Source organism: Petaurus breviceps, unplaced genomic scaffold (genome assembly GCF_028583685.1).
Source record: "Petaurus breviceps papuanus isolate PSGF00001 unplaced genomic scaffold, PetGlider_PUasm1.0 90696, whole genome shotgun sequence".
NCBI lineage: Eukaryota > Metazoa > Chordata > Mammalia > Diprotodontia > Petauridae > Petaurus > Petaurus breviceps.
Genome location: NW_027187314.1, coordinates 4,270,184 through 4,290,806, shown reverse-complemented (window position 1 = coordinate 4,290,806; position 20,623 = coordinate 4,270,184). Strand labels below are relative to the sequence as shown.

Genomic DNA, 20,623 nt, shown 5'->3' with positions numbered 1-20,623 from the left:
GCTTTGACCTCCTTGGATATGGATTGTGGTCATGAGTGGTTGTCCTGGGCTGTGTGGCCAGTGTGCCAGAGCTTGTGGGGGCTGTAGAGAAGCCACCCAACTAATAGGTCTGGCAGCTACAAAAACTCCAGCAATTTCAGACAAAGCTGTCTACATTCTGTAAGCATAGTTCTACTATGGCAAAGACCTCAAAAGTCAAATAATTGGCTGGCAAGATGAGGAAGCATAGGAAGCATAATCACACCATGGGACAAAAAGGATCAAAGGATGGAACTGGAGGAGGACAATGAAGTCAGAACTCCTGCACGAAAAGCTCCAAGAAAAATAAGGGGCAAGCCCCGGGAGGTGCACAGTAAGGCCTGAATGAAGCCTGGTTAATGTGGCAGCAAGTTGATCCACCAATGGCAAGGGCCATTCTCAGGCCTATCACTGCAGGGCTGGGATATGATGGAGCTGGGTAAGAGACAAATGCAGGACCTGTGGCAGAGGCAACAGCTATTCCTGGGACTACCAACACACAGCCTGGGAATTTTAAAAGCACTGATCAGAATGTCCAGGTACCAGGTTGGCAGATTGAACCCCATCTGCTCCAATCACCCCCCTGCCCCCAGTCTTGAAAATACAGTAATTATTGCATCAGAGCAAAATTTTAAACAGTAAAAGCTTGGGAACCCTAGAGGAAGGTTGCGGCTAAGTCCCTGCCTCAAAATGGGTGAAAAATAGACTGCCAAGACAAAGATTATAGAATCCCATTATTGTCAGCATGAAGAACCAAATTTAGAAGGAGACAATATTGACTACACAGCCACAGCTGAAGCCTCGACAGGGAAAATGAACTGGTCTCAAGCACAGAAAGTGTTCTTAGATGATCTCCAAAAGAACTTTGAAAACCAAATTAAAGAGGTATTAGATGAAATATATAACTCTTTAAAAATCAAAATTGCAAACTTAAAAATATACACTGAATAAACAGCTCCTTAAAAAGAAAAAATGTCTGAATTAAATATAAAATCTGAACATATGGAAAAGAAGCTTCAAAAGTAACTGAGGAAAGTAATTCACTAAAAATTAGAATCAACCAAATCAAAGCTATCTACTCAATGAGACACCAGGAATCAGTCAAAGAAGACACACAGAATGAAAATTTAGAAAAAATAGGTAAAACATCTCATTGGAAAAATAACTGACCTGGAAAACTGATTCAGGGGAGATGATCTGAGAACTATTGGTCTACTGGAAAATCATGATGGAAAAAAAATGAGCCTGGACAATATCTTCCAAGAGCTCATTGAGAAAAACAACGCTGACATCCTAGAACTAGAGAGTAATATCTATATCTATATCTATATCATCTATATCTATATCATCTATATCTATCTATCTATATATCCATGTATATATATATATATATAATCAAGAAAAATCACTGGACACTTCCTGAAAGAGATCCCAAAATGAAAAATCCATGAAAAGTTGTAGCCAAATTCCAGAATTATCAGGTAAAGAGAAAGTAATGCAAGCATCCAGAAAGAAACAATTCATATATCACAACATTACAGTGAGGATCACACACAATCTGACAGCTTCTATACTGAAAGAATGAAGGGACTGGAATGTTATATTTGCCCGGGTTACAGACAAGGAACAGCTATCCAGTGAAACAGCATAATCTTCCAGGCAAAGAGATGTTCACTCAATGATATAAGCAATTTCCAGGCCTCCCTGATGAAAAAGCCTGAGCTCAAAGGAAAATTCAACCTCTAATTACAGACTTAAGGGAGACATAGAAAGAGAAATAGGGATCACACACACACATATTCTTTTTTAATAATAGCAAACAGTATACATCCCTATATGAGAAGCTGATTTCTTTTAATATTGAGAATTCTATACTTATGGTGACATCTAAAAGGGATTTTGATAAATAGAGGTTGTGGGTATAAATTACACAAAATGATGATATTAAAAAAAACCCTTATTGAGGGCTGCAAAGGGACTTCAAGGGCAGAAAAGGAAATAATGAAGCAGAAAATGGAAAATAATGCAAACAAAGAGGCATTTTTGTAGACAGAAAGAAGAGAGGAATGAGGGGCGGGGCCAAGATGGCAGAGTAGAAGCATGACCTCCCCAGCTCTGGCTTCCACCTTCCCCAATCCATGTAAAAAGGGGACTCTAAACAAACTTTGTAGCTGCAGAACCCACAAAATGGCTCAGAGAAGCTAACCTCCCGCTGAGAACAGCCCTGCAGGCCAGCAGGAATAAAGCACAGCACTCTGGGAGCCAAGCACAGCCCCACCCCTAGGCTTTAGCCCCAGGGCTGGCCTGACCAGCTGCTGGCCAGAGGGACTCCAGATCAGCAGCACCTGTGGCTGCTTCCAGATTTACAAACACATTGACACAAAAACAAAAGTGAGAGGTCAGTACAGTCTGGATTTTGGGACCAGTAAGTGTGAGTGCTTGCCTTCTACCCCCAGGGTGAAAAGCCACTGAGACATGCCTGCACAGCCAGCCAGCACCATGTGGCAGCTTCAGCTTCTGGCCTGCAGAGTGTAGGGGGCCAAGCACCAGTCTGAGGGGTAATCGCTCTTGCTTTAACTTACTTGGATCTGGATTGCAGTCTAGGGTGGAGGTTCTGGGGTGTGTGTCCAGCTTGCCAGAGTCAGTGGAGACCTCAGAAAGGGCACCCATCTAATACCTCCAGCAGCTGAGAAAACCCCAGCGTTTGGTATGAAAGGTCCCCTGTCTAGTGGCAGAGTCATACTGTGGCCAAAAGTCCAAAAGTCAAGTAATTGAGTGGCAAAAAAAGCAGGCAAAGGAAACAAAGCAGAGAGAAGATTCCAACAATACACTCCTATTTTGGGGACAAAAAGGAGCAAAGCATGGAACAGGAGGAAAACAGTGAAGTCAGAACTCCTGCACCAAAACCTTCAAAGGAAAATACAAGCTGGTTATTATTGGCCATAGAGGACCTTAAGAATGATTTTGAAAACCAAATAAGAGAAGTGGAGGAAAAATTGGGAAGAGAAATGAGAACAATGCAAGAAAATTATGAAATGAGAGTCAGCAGCCTGACTAAGGAAAATAATACCTTAAAAAACAGACTGACTCAAATGGCAAAGGAGGCCCAAAAAGGCAATGAGGAGGAGAATACCTTAAAAAGCCTAATTTGCCTGATGGAAAAAGAATCTCAAAACCTCAATCAGGAGACTCATTACTTCAGAATTAGATTGGAGCAAATGGAAGCTAATGACTATATGAGAAATCAAGATGCTGTTAAACAGATACAAACAAATGAAAGAATAGAAGGCAATGTGAAATATCTCATGGGAAAAACCACTGACCTGGAAAATAGATCCAGAATATGTAATTTAAAAATTATTGGACTGCCTGAAAGACATGACCAAAGTAAGAATTAGAAATCATCCTCCAGGAAGTTCTCAAAGAAAACTGCCCTGATGTTTTAGTACCAGAGGGCAAAATAAAGGTTGAAAGAATCCACCAATCACCTGCTGAAAAAGATCCCAAAAAGAAAACTCCTAGGAATATAATAGCCAGGTTCTGTAATTCCCATAATAAGGAGAGAATATTACAAGCAGCCATGAAGAAACAATTTTAATATTGTGGAAACACAATCAGGATAACCCAGGATCTGGCAGCTTCTACACTGAGGGATCAAAGGGCTTGGAATATTATATTCTCGAGGGCAAAGGAGCTGGGATTAAAACCAAGAGTCACCTACCCAGCAAAACTGAGTATCATGTTTCAGGGGAAAATATGGCCATTCAGTGGAATAGAGGACTTTCAAGCATTCTTGCTGAAAAAACCAGAGTTGAATAGAAATTTGACATTCAGATACAAGAAGTAAGAGAAGCATGAGAAGGTAAACAGGGAAAAGGAATCATAAGGAACTTATAAAGTTAAACTATTAAAAGTCCTACATGGAAAAACAATAATTGTAACTTATGAAACTTTTCTCAGTAGTCGAAGGGGGGGATTTGAAATATATATATATATATATATATATATATATATATATATATATATACACATACATATTTCTCTATATATGTGCGTATATGGGCATATGAATACATATGTGAATGTGTGTATATATGTTTACAGATATACATAGATAGAGGGCACAGGACCAATTAAACAGGAAGAAATGATACTTAAAAGGTGAAATTAAGAGGTGAGAGGAATATAATGAGAGGAGTTGGGGAGAGACAAATTGGAGTAAACTATCTCATACAGAAGAGGCAAGGGAAAATGGTTTCAATGGAAGGGAAGAATAGGAAGGCAAAAGGGAATGGGTAAACCTTATTCCCATTGAATTTGGCTTGAGGAGGGAGTGAAATATACACTAAATAGGGTATCTCACCCTCCAGAAGAATAGGGGGGGGAAGGGATTAGAGGGGGGATGATAGAAGGAAGGGTAGGTTGGCAGGGAGGGAGGTAGGAAGCACTCATTTATGTAAATAGATGGCATCAAAGTGGAGATTAGAGTGGGTGGGAGGTGGGATGGGAGGGAGGGAAGTGTAGTCAGTCTTTTACAATGTATCTACTATGTTATAGTTTTTCATTAGCCACACATGTGTAACCTATACTGAACTACATATCTTCCCAGTAGGGGTGGGTGATGGGGAAGGAGGGGAATGAATCTGGAATTGAAAGTTTTGAAATCAAATATCCAAATATGTATATGTATATATATGTGTGTGTGTGGTTATATATACATATATATGTATATATACTATTATATGTATATATTATATATGTATATACATATATATATATGCTATTATTATTACCATCTTAATTGGGAAATAAGATGTGCAGGTACTGAGGAATAGAGATCCACTGGAAAAGTGGAAAGGGGTATGAGGCAAAATGTGGGAGTGAGCAGATTGGAGGAGCATATATCCTGTGGGACTGCTATTTTGGGGTGGTGTGTGGAGGAGATGTGGGGAGAAAATTTGTAACTCAATATCTTGCGAAAACGGATGATGTAAATCAGAAATTAATAAAAAAAAAGAAGAGAGGAATAAGAAAATCAAATTATATGAGCTTCATCTTCAATGGTTCTGATGTATGAAAATAATGATGTAATCAGTTAAGTATAGGACTGTATCAAGTAGAGGAATAAAACCTATAATAATAGAGGGAAACAGGGGATGGAAAGGAGGATTGGTGAGATCGATTCTCATCATTCTCGGTTGAAGCAAGAAATAATATACTACATTAAGTATGTAAATCTATCACACTACAGGCAGTAGGAGGAGGCAAGGGCTAAGGAAAGAGGAGGTGATTAGAAGGGAGGGAAGAAGTAATAAGGAGGAAGGGTAGGAAAGGGATGGGGTTGATAAGGAAGGAATACTGAGGGAGGAAGTGGTCACAAGGAAAACTCTTAAGGAGGGGAAGGGAGAAGGGGAAAAAAAAAAGCATAAACAGAGGAGGCAATAGGATGGAGGGAAATAGATAGTAATCATAACTGGATGTGAATAGGATGAACTCTCCCATAAAATGGAAGTTTATAAGAGAATGGATTAAAAAGCACAATCCTACAATATGCTGTTTACAAGAAACACTTTTGAAAGAGGGGGATACAAACAGGGTAAAGGCAACAGGCTGGCGTAAAATAAATGATGCCTGAGTTAAAGTAAAAAAAGGGGGGTGGGGGCAGAAATCCTCATCTCAGATAAAGCAAAAGCAAAAAATAGATGTAATTAAAAGAGATAAGGAAGGAAACTACATCCTGCTAAAAGTCACCATTGAAATTGAAAGAATATAATAATGAAACATTTATCCACCAAGTGGTACACAATCCAAACTCTTAAAGGATAAGTTAAGGGAGGTAGAGGAAGAAATGAATAGAAAAATTATAGTAGTGGGTGACTTCAATCTCCCACTCTCTGAACTTGATAAACTTAATTTCAAAATTAAAAAGAAAGAAATTAAGGAGGTAAATAAAATTTTAAAGAAGATATATGGAAGAACTCTGGAAAAAATTGAATGGGGACAAATAGGAATATATCTTCTTCTCAGTGGTACATGGGACATACCCAAAAACTGAGCAAGTACTAAAGCATAAAAACCTTAAAATTCAGTGAAAAAAAAAAGGGAGAAATAGGGGCGGAGCCAAGATGGCAGAGTATTAGCACGACCTTCCCGGTGCTCCAGCTTCCACCTGCCCCAATCCATGTAAAAAGGGAACACAAAACAAACTTTAAAGCTGCAGAACCCACAAAATGACACAGAGAAGCTAACCTCTTGCTGAGGACAGCCTGGCAGGCCAGCGGGAATCCAGCACAGCTCTCTGGGAGCACTGCCCAGCCCATGCCTAGGCTTTAGATCCAGGGGGGCCTGACCAGCTGCTGGCCAGAGGGACTCCAGATCAGCAGCAGCTGTGGCCGTTTCCAGATTTATCAACACATAGACACAAGGGACAAAGAGAGAGGTCAGTACAGTCTGGATTTTGGGACCAGTAAGTGGGGGGTGCGTGGCTTCTACTCCCAGGGTAAAAAGCCACTGAGATGCCTGCTCTGCCAGCCAGCACCACACAGCGGCTTCAGCTCTTGGCCTGCAAAGTGTAGGGGGCCAAGCACCAGTTTGAGGGGTAATCGCTCTTGCTTTACCCTGCTTGGATCTGGAGTGCAGTCTAGGGTGGGAGTTCTAGGGTGTGTGTCTAGCTTGCCAGAGCAGATGGAAACCTCAGCGAGGGCACCCATCTGATAACTCCAGCAGCTGAGAAAATCCCAGCATTTGGGAAAAAAAGCTTCCCTGTCTGGTGGCGGAGTCCTACAGTGGCCAAAAGGCCCAAAGTCAAGTAATTGAGTGGCAAAATGAGAAGGCAAAGGAAACAAAGCAGAGAGAAGATTCCAACAATACACTCCTATTTTGGGGACAAAAAGGAGCAAAGCATGGAACAGGAGGAAAACAGTGAAGTCAGAACTCCTGCACCAAAACCTTCAAAGGAAAATACAAGCTGGTTACAGGCCATAGAGGACGTTAAGAATGATTTTGAAAACCAAATAAGAGAAGTGGATGAAAAATTGCTAAGAGAAATGAGAACAATTCAATAAAATTATGAAATGAGAGTCAGCAGCCTGACTGAGGAAAATAATACCTTAAAAAACAGACTGACTCAAATGGCAAAGGAGGCCCAAAAAGGCAATGAGGAGAAGAATGCCTTAAAAAGCCGAATTTGCCAGATAGAAAAAGAATCTCAAAAGCTCACTGAGGAGAATCATTCCTTCAGAATTAGATTAGAGCAAATGGAAGCTAATGACTTTATGAGAAATCAAAATGCTGTTAAACAGATCCAAACAAATGAAAGGATAAAAGGAAATGTGAAATATCTCGAGGGTAAAACCACTGATATGTAAAATAGATCCAGGGGAGATAATTTAAAAATTATTGCACTGCCTGAAAGCCATGAACAAAGTAAGAACCTAGAAATCATCCTCCAGGAAGTTCTCAAAGAAAACTGCCCTTATGTTTTAATACCAGAGGGCAAAATTGAGGTTGAAATAATCCACCCATCACCTCCTGAAAAAGATCCCAAAAAGAAAACTACTAGGGATATTATAGCCAGGTTCCGGAATTCCCAGATTAAGGAAAGAATATTACAAGCAGCCAGGAAGAAACAATTTGAATATTGTTGTAACACAATCAGGATAATCCAGGATCTGGCAGCTTCTACACTGATGGATCAAAGGGCTTGGAATATGATATTCTGGAGGGCAATGGAGCTGGGATTAAAACCAAGAGTCACCTACCCAGCAAAACTGAGTATCATGTTTCAGGGGAAAATATGGCTATTCAGTGGAATAGAGGACTTTCAAGCATTCTTGCTGAAAAAAAAAAAGAGTTCAATAGAAAATTTGACATTCAGATACAATAAGAATGGAAGCTAAATAGGGAAAAGGAATCATAAGGAACTTATCAAAGTTAAACTATTAACATTCCTACATGGAAAAACAATAATTGTAACTTATGAAACTTTTCTCAGTAGTAGAAGGTATTATATATATATATATATATATATATATATGTCTATATGAGTGTATATGGGCATATGAATACATATGTGAATGTGTGTATATATGTTTACAGGTATACATAGATAGAGGGCACAGGACCAATTCAATAGGAAGGGATGATACTTCAAAGGTGAAATTAAGAGGTGAGAGAGGAATATAATGAGAGGAGTTGGGGAGAGACAGATTGGGGTAAACTATCTCATACAGAAGAGGCAAGGGAAAATGATTTCAATAGGAAGGCAAAAAGGAATGGGTCAACCTTATTCCCATTGAATTTGGCTTGAGGGGGGAGTGAAATATACACTAAATAGGGCATCTCACCCTCCAAGAGAAGAGGGGGGGAGGGGATGAGGGGGGGGATGATAGAAGGGAGGGTAGGCTAGGGCAGATGGAAGGTGTAAGCACTCCCCCCCTTTTTTTTTTTTAAAGCAATCGGGGTTAAGTAACTTGTTCAAGGTTACACGGCCAGTTATTTCTGGGTGTGGTACTGAGTATCTAAGCCCGGATTTGATCCAGGTCATCCCAACACTGGAGCCAGTGCTCTTGCTCGCTGAGCCACCTGGCCACCCCTAAGCAGTTGGGGTTAAGTAACTTGCTCACGGTTACACGGCCAAGTGTTTCTGGGTTCGTGCTAAGTGCCTGAGCCTGGGATTCAAACTCCAGGTCTTCTCAACACTGGAGCCAGTGCTCTTACTCGCTGTTCTACCTGGCCACCCCGTAAGCACTCACTTTTGAAAAAAGACGGGATCAAAGTAGAGAATAGAACAAGTGGGAGGTGGGATGGAGGGAGGGAAATATATTCAGCTTTTACAATATATCTACTATGTTATTGTTTTCTATTAGCCACACATGTACAACTTACACTGAACTTCTTATCTTCCCAGTAATTGTGGGTGACAAGGAAGGAAGGGAATGAATCTGGAATTGAATGTTTTAAAATCAAATATTCAAATATATATATATATATATATATGTGTGTGTGTGTGTGTGTGTGTATAATTATTATTAATACCATCTTACATGTAATTAGGAAATAAGATTTACAGGCACTGAGGCATAGAGATCCACTGGAAAAGTAGAAAGTTGTATGGGAGCAAATATGGGAGAGACCATATTGGAGGAGGGGATATCCTATGGGACTGCTATTTTGGGGCAGTGGGTAGGGGGAAAATGGGGAGAAAATTTGTAACTCAAAATCTGGCGGAAACGAATGATGTAAATGAGAAGTTAATAAAGCATTAAAAAAATAAAAAGGGAGAAATATTAAATGTATCCTCCTCAGATCCTGATCCAATAACATGTATATGTAATAAAGTGCCATGGAAGTATAGACTTAAAACTAATTGGAAACTAAATACCTTAATCATAAAGAATGAGTGGGTCAAACAAGAAATTATATAAACAGTAATTAACTTCATTCAAAAGAATGACAATAATGAGACAACATACCAAAACTTGTGGGATACAGCAAAAGCAGTTCTTTGGGTAAGTTCCTTATCCCTGAATACATACATAAATAAAATATAGAAAATGGCAGTCAATAAATTGGGCATGCAGCTGAAAAAGTTAGAAAAAGAACCAATTGAAAATCCCCAATTAAATACTAAATTAGAAATAACGAAACCAAAGGGGAGGTTAATAAAATTGAATTTAAGGAAACTATTGAATTAACAAATGAAACTAAGAGGTGGCATTAAATAAAAACCAATAAAATTGATAGATCTTTAGTCAATATGATAAAAAAAAGATAGAGAAAACCAAATTATGAACATAAAAAATAAAAATGGTGAATCTTCCTCCAAATGAAGTGGAAATTAAAACAATAATTAGGAATTATTTTGCTCAATTGTATTCACATAAATTTGACAATCTTAGTGAAATGAATCAATATTCACAAAAATATAAGTAGCCCAGATTGAGCAAAGAGGAAGTAAACTACTTAAATAACCCCTCTCAGAAAAAGAAATTGAACAAGCCATCAATGAACTCCCTAGGGAAAAATCCCCAGGGCCAGATGGATTTACTAGTGAATTCTACCAAACATTTAAAACCAATTGATTCCAATACTTTAAAATTATTCAGGAAAATTGGAGAAGGAGTCCTACCAAATACTTTTTATGACACCAATATGTTACTGATTCCTAAATCTGGAAGAGACAATACAGAGAAAGAAATTTACAGAACAATTTCCCTTATGAATATAGATGCAAAAAATTTAAATAAAATATTAACAAAAACATTACAGCAACTTATCACTAGAATGATACACTTTGTTAAGGAAGTATTTATTCCAGGAATGCAAGGATGATTCAATATCAGGAAAACTATCAGTATAACTGATCACATCGACAACAAAACTAGCAAAAACCATAAGATTATCTCTATAGATTCAGAAAAGGCTTTTGACAAAATAAAACACCCATTCCTATTAGAAACAGTAGAAAGCTCAGGCAGCAAGGTTACACAGTGAAGAGAGCACTGGTGCTGGTGTCAGGAGGACCAGAGTTCAAATTTAGCCTCAGACATTTAATATATGCAAGAAAGCTAGCCATGCGACCCTAGGTAAGTAACTTAACCACAATTGCCCTCCAAAAAGCAAAAACAAAACAAAACAACAACATCAATCCTAGAAAGCAAAAGAATAAAAAGAATCTTTCTTAAAATAATAAGTAGTATCTATCTAAAACCATCAGTAAGTATTATATGAAATGGGGATAAGTTAGAAGGATTTCCAATAAGATCAGGGGTGAAACAAGGATGTCCACTATCACCACTCTTATTCAATCTGTTGCTAGAAATGTTAACAGTAACAAGAGAAGGAAAAGAAATCAAAGCAATCAAATTAGGCAATGAAAAGTCTATACTATCACTCTTTGCAGATGATATAATGATATACTTAGAGAATCCTAGAGCATCAAGTAAAAATCTAGTAGAGATAATAAATAAATTTGGCAAAGTTGGAGGATATAAAATAAACCCACATAAGTCCTCAGCATTCCTACATATCTCTAAAGAAAATCAACAGCAAGAGATAGAAAGAGAAATTGCATTTAAAGTTACTGTAAACATTACAAAATATTTGTGAATTTACCTACCAAAACAAACCCAGGACTTATATGTACACAATTAAGAAACACGTTTCACACAAATAAAGTCAGATAGAGCTAATTGGAAAACATGAGTTGCTCATGGTTGGTTCAAGCTAACATAATAAAAATGAAAAATTTACCTAAATTAAATTACATATTTAGTACCATACCAATCAATCTACCAAAAAAAATTATATTGTAGAGCTAGAAAAAATGGTAACAAAATTTCAGAAAGCAAGGTAATTAATGAAAATAAATGCTAGGAAAAGTGGCCTAGCTATACCAGATTTCAATCTGTATTATAAAACAGAAATAATCAAAACTACATGGTACTGGCTGAGTAATAGACTACTTGATCAATGAAATAGATTGGGTAAATGAGAATAAGCAGCCAATGACTATAGTAATCTCCTGTTTGATAAACCTAAAGACCCCAGTTTGTGGCATAAGAATGCCACAAACTTTGACTAAAACTGCTGAAAAACTGAAATCTGTTATGGCAGAAATTGGGCATAGACCAATATCCAATACTGTACACTAAAATAAAGTTGAAATGGTGCATGATCCAGGTAAAAAATCTGATAATGTAAGCAATCTAGGAGAGCAAGGGATAGCTTACATATCATATCTATGGACAGGGGAAGACTTCATGATGAAAGAAGAGTTCGAGAGCATTATAAAATGCAAAATGGATAATTTTGATTATATTATTTTGAAAGGGTTCTGAACAAATAGTCAATGTTACCAAGATTAAGAGGGAAGTGGAAAGTTGGGAAAAAAGAAAGTTACATGCAGTGTCTCTGATAATGACCATATTTCTGAAATTTACAAAGAATTGAATTGAATTCATTAGAATGCAAGCCACTCCCCAATTGATAAATGGTCAAATGATATGAACAGGCAGTTCTCAGAAGATGAAAATAAAGGTATCTATAAACATATGAAAAAATGTTCTAAATCCCTATTGATTAGAGAAATGCAAATCAAAACAACTCTGAGGTACCATATCTCACTGCCCAGATTGGCTAAGATGACAAAACAGGAAAATTAAAATGCTGGAGAGGATGTGGAAAAAAATGGAACACTAATGCAATTTTGGTGGAGTTGTGAACTCATCCAACCATTCTGGAGAGCAATCCTGAAGTATGCCCAAAGGGCTGTAAATAACAGCATACCCTTTTACCCAGCAATAGTACTTCTAGTGTTATATCCCAAAGGGAACAGAGAAGTGAAAGGAGGACCCATATGTACAAAATATTTATAGCAGCTTTTTTTGTGGTGGCAAAGAACTGGAAATGAAGTGGATGTCCATCAATTGGGCAATAGCTGAACAAATTGTGGTAAAGTAATGGAATGGAATAGTACTGTGCTATAAGGAATGAGGAGCAGACAGACTTCATAATCATCTGGAGAGTTTCATATAAACTGCTTCTGTGTGAGAAGGTCAGAACCAGGAGAAATCTGTACACAATCTCAGATACAACATATGTGTGGTGACTAACTTGAATAGACTGTGTGCATCTTGCCCTTCCAGAAGGTTAGGGCTGTATAATACCAAGCAAAGGCAAGTTCCAAGGTTCAGAATACCAGCCTAGTAACTCTCCTTTTTACTCAGTGGGAAATTAAGGCAAAACATTCACAGAACAGAGAAAATCAAAATACAGCATTCACCAAGTGTGATTCAAGAATTTCCAAGTTCTACTCCACCCCTGGGAAATATATTAATTTAGTCAATCACAAAGTCTCTCTTCTCAAATGGAGATTATGATTAGTTTCCAATCATAAACAAAGTATATTTATTTGGTCAAGCACAGAGCACAAAAAAGTAAAGCCCCCCCCCAACCAAATTACAATTATCATAAGTTAACAACCAAATTACAATTCTCATAACATGCCTTAAAAGGGGCAGGGTGAGCACAAAAGGCCATCTACCCCTGAGCTACAGCAAGGTTAAGATGCCATCACAGCATTTCATACTCAAGGAAAGGTCTTTTCTTCATCTTGACCCAAGGCAAAATCTCAGGAATATCTGTTCCTGGGGAGACAACACTTAACAAAGCCACTATATACACTGCCAGTGTCCTCATCAATTCCCTCTTTGCATGCAGACCAGTGATTGCCTCTTGAGAAGTGAAGGGAACCTGGGAAGAGAAATGACAATGTTTCTGTTAATGACAAGTATTTTAAATGACAGTCTCAGGACCTCTGAAAATATCAGCAAGACCTTCTTCCAGGATTTCTGTAAACATACAACAAGAAAATCTTTCTTCAGGAGTTCTGAATCAACATTAACATTCCAGGACCTCTGCAACAAAAAGCACTGTCCTTCACCAGTAGGCAAATCTGGAAAAATAACATCAAAATAGACACACAATACCAGTATGACAGCCATGTCTCCTAAGTCCTTGGCAGTTCTGGGGGACAGCTCTCAAAATTCCTGGGCAGCTCCAACTGGCCCTCCGCAATTCTCTCTCTCTCTCTCTCTCTCTCTCTCTCTCTCTATTATTATGCTCTCAAAAGTTCTTCTGGGGGCAGCCAGATAGCACAGCGAGTAAGAGCACCGGCTCCAGTGTTGAGAAGACCTGGAGATCGAATCCCGGGCTCAGACACTTAGCACATTTATAGAAACCAGAAACACCTGGCCGTGTAACCTTGAGCAAGTTACTTAACCCCAATTGCTTAGGGGCGGCCAGGTGGCTCAGCGAGTAAGAGCACCGGCTCCAGTGTCGGGATGACCTGGATCAAATCCGAGCTCAGATACTCAGCACCATACCCAGAAATAACTGGCCGTGTAACCTTGAGCAAGTTACTTAACCCGTATTTCTTTAAAAAAAAAAAAAAGTCCTTCTGGCCTCTCTCTGCCTGCACCTTTCTCTAAATTCATGGCATCAGCTCCTCCCAGTTCAGCCCTCTCTTTTCATAGCAACAAGTCCATCCCACAAGTGGGATTCACAAGCTCTTGGTTTGAACACTCAAACTGAAAACCAAGCTAATACAGGGGGATCTTTAAATTCAATTATTACAGGGTGGGATGGGGGAGGATATAAGAGAGAACAGATGGGGGAAGGGTTATTCAGTGGGCTCAGTATTTTGGGGGTGGGGTGGGCAAAAGACAGGGAGAAAAAAAACTGTAATGCAAAATCTTGTGGAAATGAATGCTGAAAAGTAAAAATTAATTGGAATAAAAAGCTGAACGCATGAAACAAAGAAAGAAAATTATAGACCAAATTTGCTACTGAATATAGATGCAAATATTTTAAATAAAATAATAGCAAAATAATAACGAAACTTATCATGATAACAATGCATTATGATCAGGTAGGATTTATTCCTGTCATGTAAGAATGGTTCAATATTAGGAAAACCATCATTATAATCAATCATATCAACAACAAAACTAACAGAAACAATATGATTTTCTGAATAAATGCAGAAAAAGGCTTTGACAAAATTAAACATCCATTCCTAATAAAAACAGTAGAAGGCATAGGAATAAGTTTAGTCTTCCTAAAAATAATTAGTAGCATCTATCTAAAATTATCATTAATGATTATATGTAATGGGGATAAGGTAGAAACATTTCCAAAACGTTCAGGGGAAAAACAAGGATGTCCATCATCTCCCCTATTACTCAATTTGGTACTAGTAATGTTAACTGTAACAATAAGAGAAGAAAAAGTGATTGAAGGAATGAGAATAGGGAAAGAAGTGACTAATTTATTACTCCTTGCATATGATTTGACGATGTATGTAGAAAATACTGGGGAATCAATTAAAAAAAACTCCTTTAAATAATAAACAAGTTAAGCAAAGCTGCAGGATGTAAAATAAATGCATACAAAACTTCAGTATTCATATATATTTCTAATTAAGCCCAACAGCAAGAAATAGAAATAGAAATTTCATTTGAAGTTTCTGTAGAAATTATAAAATTTTTCAGAGAATACCTACTAAAGCAAACCAAGGAACTATATGAACACTATTAAACAACACTTTTCACATGAAAAAGTCAGATATAAATAACTGCAAAAAAGCATCAGTTGTTCCTGTTTAAACTAAGTTAATGCATTGAAAATAGAAAATTTATGTAAAGTAATTTACCTGTTTTGTGCCATACCAATCAAACTACCAAAATCATTTTATACTTAGAAAAAATAGTAAAAAAAAATATTAATCTGGAAGAACAAAATATCCAGAATATCAAAATAATTGATGAAAAAGAAATAGTAGGGAAGTTGCTCTATCCATATAAGATTTTAAACTTTAATTTTTTATTTAATTAAATTTTAATTTTATATAAGTTTTTAAAATCAATTTTATAAATTACATAATTATATATATAATTTATATATATAAATAATATAAATTATATTACATTAATTTAATTTTAAATATTAAAAACATAGAGCAAAAGCCATGAAAAATACTTTATACTGGTTGAGGAATAGAGTGGTTAATCAGTGGAATAAAATAGGAAATCAAAACACATTAGTCAATGACTATAATAATCGACTGTTTGGTAAACCCAGAGACTCCGGTTTCCAGGATAAGAACTCACTACTTGCCAAAAATCTGCAGGGAAAACTGGACAATAGTATGGCAGAAACTGGGCGTAGACCAATATCTTACACTGTATACCATATCAAAATCTAAATGGGTTCAAAATCTCAAGTTAAATGCTGATACTCTAAGCAATCTGGGAGAGCAAGGGCTACTTTACCTGTCAAATTTATGCAGAAAGGAAGAATTTAAGACCAAACCAGAGATAGCATTATAAAATAGAAAATGGATAACTTCAGTTACATTAAATTAAAAAGTTTTTGTACAAACAATGCCAATGCAATCAAGACTAGGAGGGAAGCAGAAAATTGGGAAAGAATTTCCCAACTTATGTCTCTGATAATGGTATCATTTCTAAAATATTCAGAAAATTGAGCTAAATTGCTAAAAATCAGGAATGAACTGATAAATGGTCAAAGTGAGACAACTAGGTAGTGTAATGAATAGAGCACCAGCCCTGGAGTCAGGAGCACCTGAGTTCAAATATGGCCTCACAAACTTGAAACACTTTATAGCAAATTGACTTTGGGCAAGTCACTTAACCCCAATTGCTCTCAAAAAAAAGATAAATGGGCAAAGGATATGAACAGACATTTTTCAGAGGAAGAAATTAAAGATAGCCACAATTTTATGAAAAAATGTTCTAAATCACTATTGATTGAAAAATGCACATCACAACTCCTAAGTACCACATCTCAACATCTCACCTGTCAGATTGGCTAACATAACAAAATAGGAAATGATAAATGCTGGAGAAGATTGGGAAAATTGGAACACAAATGCATTGTTGCTGGAGTTGTGAACTGTTCCAACAATTCTGGAGAGCAATTTCAAACTATACCCAGTGGTTTATAAAAATATACATATCCTTTCACCCAGCAATAACGCTTCTAGGGCTGTATCCTAAAGAGATCATACAAGGAGGAAAATGGCCTGTGTTTACAAAATATTTTAGCAGCTCTTTATTTTTTTGGTGGCAAAGAATTGGAGATCAAGATGATGCCCATCAATTGGGGATTGCCTAAACGAGCTGTGGTATGTTTCTATAATGGAATACTATTGTGCTATGAGAAATGAGGAGCAAATGGATTTCATAATAACCTTGACAGATAAACTGATGTAGAGTGAGGGGAGCAGAACCAGGAGAACATTGTATGCCATTACAGACCCATCATATCTGTGATGACTAAATTTGATAAATTGGGCTTCTCTCAGCAATGCAAGACCATAAGACAACTCAGGAAGTCTCATAATGGAAAGGGCTATCCACTTCTAGAGAAAGAATTATGGCATCTGAATACAGATGGAAGCAAATTACTTGAACTCGCTGTTATTAATTTTATTTTGTATCTTCTTTGTCGCTGGACATTCCATTGGTTATTGTTCTTCTTTACTTGACTAATGTTCAATTTGAAGCTATTTGTAGAACCTATATCAGATTGCATGACACCCTCGGTTGCGAGAGAGTAAGAAATGGAGGGGGATAAAATTTAGAACTCAAAGGCTTTTGAAGCTGAATGTTGTAATCTAAAAGGAAATACATTTTTAAAGTATTATCAGCTTCAATCCCCTCAAAAGAAACTGAAGGCATGTAATGACATTTAAAAGGTCTATGTTTCTTAATATATGAGAATTAGTAAGGGTAAAATGAGAAACCATTATCTGATTAAAATTGGAGACCTTGTATCTTACAATGAAGACAACAGTATTATCAAGACCTTCAGAAACATTCCTGGTATTATTCTACTTAAAGTGAGTTAATTGAACCTTTTGTGAGTTGCTCCTCGTAGCCATGTGGTATGCTTCTGTATCTGGACTGAAAGTGTTTTCCACACATTGGATAACATATATGGTGCATGGTGGATACCTGCTACCTTGAAGATTTACTACAATATTCCCACACAAAAGATGACCAACACAGATCTTTTCAGGGTTTTGAAAATCCTGGAGATCCATGTAACATGCAAAATGATTCAATGAGTACTCAAGAAGAATCCACTGAAGAACTTGAGAGTCATTGTGAAACTGAATCCATATGCCAAGCCAAACTGTCAGAATACAGTTCAATGCCAGGATAATAATTAGAGAATCAGATAAAATAAATGCCCTAAAGAAGATTATGGAGGAAAAGAAAGAAGTAAATGAGAAGAAAAAAAAAAAGAAAAAAGAAGAAAAAGAAAAAGAAGAAGAAGAAGAAAAAGAAGAAGAAGAGGAAGAAGAGGAAGAAGAGGAGGAAGAAGAAGGAGGAGGAGGAGGAGGAGGAGGAGGAGGAGGAGGAGAAGGAGAAGCAGGAGAAGAACGAGTAGAAGGAGTAGAAGGAGAAGAAGAAAAGGAACAACAACAAGAAGGAGCAGGAGGAGGAGCCAGAAGCTTGTACATTATAAGAAGTTTGCAGGAACAAAGAAGGTTCCAGGGCAAAAGAAAACAGAAGAAAAGAAACTTGGGGAAAAGGAGCCTGCATCTGAAAAGAAGTCTCCTGCATAAACTCAGCATATCAGTTTATCCATTTGGGCTGCAATCAATTATGTCAATGTTGTGAATATCTAAAATATTCAAAGTGGCTTAGGGAAAATAAATGTTTAAAATTTTTGATAAGTGAAGACTGTCAATGATGATACTGATTATCAAGGAGGTTTTGGTGTACTAATGACAAGGTTGTTATCAAAAAATAATAAAAAAGTTGTTTTTAATAGAAACTAAGAGGCAGTATGGTAGAGTGGCAATAGGACTGGATTGTGTAAAAAAAAAAAAGATTAGATAATAATATCATAGTGTAGCTCTGCCATTTGCTGACCATGGGAAAAAGGTCAAGCAACTCAAACTATTAGCAATTTTTCACTCATTTTGTAAAATAAGAATAAAATTTTCTATATACATGGAGGATTGGAAGCAGAACTAATTCATCTATTTCAAACCATCAAGCAATGGAAGGAATTTCTCTATGACATTCCAGATAATTGGTCATCACATCTCTCTTTTAATACCATCAGTGGTGGAGAAACCATTGCTTATAAATGCAATTCATTTCATCATTAAAGACAAGTAATTATTAGATCATTCTCTCTAATATTAATCATAAATCTACCTCAATATAAATTATATTATTAAAAATGATTTAAAACTTTTAAAGTACATCACATTCTCCTTTATGACTGATCCTAAATATTTTTAGATAACTGTGATGAATGCTGTCTAATCTTGATGTTTTCTTCAAGATAATTCTAAAAATTTCATTTTCTATCTTCCTGACTTTTCACAGAGTTCCTCTTCTTTTCAGTAAAGGAAATTACTGAATGAAAGATAGTAGTGTTAATTAAGTTTAATTTAATTGCTCAATTGCTAGAAGCTAGATGACATTAGTTGGTGTTCTGCCTCTGACACTTAGTAGCATATATGATCCTTGACAAGTTAATTATCTAATTTTATCTAATTTCTTCATCTGTAAAATGGTGTAGTAATTGTACCTACTCAGCAAAGTTGTAGAGTAGCAAATAAGGTAATAAGTGAAAAGAGTTTTCTATATCTTAAAGGTTGTTATTGTTGTTGTTGTTATTATCACCTAATAAGATTGAAGACAAATGTTAATAGAGTGTATATGGTTCTTGCATACCAGGTAGGTAAGTATGAAGATACTCATCATTAACATCAATAGTTTGGTCACTTCACCATAAGTTTTTATTATTTTTTGTTATTGTTATTATTTTGTTAATGTTGCTTGGCTACGGTAACACATGAAACAAATAAAAATGAAGAGTTGACCTCAGTTCTTCAACTCCCCTTTTGGATTCTGCAATAATAGTGGAAGAAAGTGGAAGCATCAAAATACACTAAGGATAACGATGTTTAAGACCATCTTACAGGCATTAAGTTAGCTAAATGTATTCTCTAAACATAAGATCTTTACCCAGTGACTATTATTGGAAGTATTCAATATATAACTCTTCTAACTTTATAGGAAACCAGAAGACAAAAAAATATATATACCTACATTGAAGCCCTACCCATTTATTCTCGTAAGATAGATGAATAGAAGAGTTGGGAGAGTTCATTTTCAGAGTCAACAAGATATATTACATCATATTGTGGGAAATTCACTACTATTCCATTCCAATCCTCATGATAATTATTTGAAAAAAAAATCATCACCATAAAAATAAGTGATTTGTCCACAAACACATAAATCTGAGAATAAAGAGGTGGATAAATTTTACTGGAACTCAGAAAAGGTCATACAAATTAAAGTAGTTAATACATGGTAACTTTAGTGTAAAGGTACACATAAATTAAGAGAGGAAAAATAATGAAAGTAGAATGTACCACACCCATTTAATTAAATTATAATTTGTACTGGCCCACCTTTATCAGGTGGGAGTAACTTCAATTTACATATAAAATAAATGAATGAATAAATAAATAAAGTAGGCATGAAAATGGTCTAGAAATCCCTTCTGAGTCAACTTATCAATCAAAGGCATAAACTAGGTGGTAAAAAGTCCTTAATTGATTTGGGAACAATAAAGTTCCTTTGATTCATTGGGTAACATCAGCCAAGAACACACCTAAAATGTTTCAGCTTTTTTCAAAAGATTTAAGCATACCCCTCTATATCAGGAAAGAGAATTGTAAGGGAAAGGAGTCAAACACCAAAATATTTTGATCATCTAGATATATCCCCTTTCCTTGACTAGAGTGTGGAGATTGGTAGAGTTGGGAATAGAAAGGAATTGTTTCAACCCCCTTCACTGGATTCTCACCATTGTACAGGAATTGACCTTATAAAGTTCAGAATATCTCTATGTTTACCACTGGTATTAATAGCAATGTCCCTGGAACCTATCTCTGCATCATTAGCTGAGAAACATAATTACAACAAACTATACTAAAGAAAGGCATATTTGGGGTGATAAAACCAAGAGTCCAAAGACCTTTGGA

General features: G+C 36.6%; 1 pseudogene; it reads left to right on the top strand.

The window, feature by feature from the left end:
• The first annotated feature begins 267 nt into the window (after nucleotides 1–267).
• Nucleotides 268–18,175, top strand: LOC138144329 (large ribosomal subunit protein uL4 pseudogene; annotated as a pseudogene).
• Nucleotides 18,176–20,623: the final 2,448 nt, after the last annotated feature.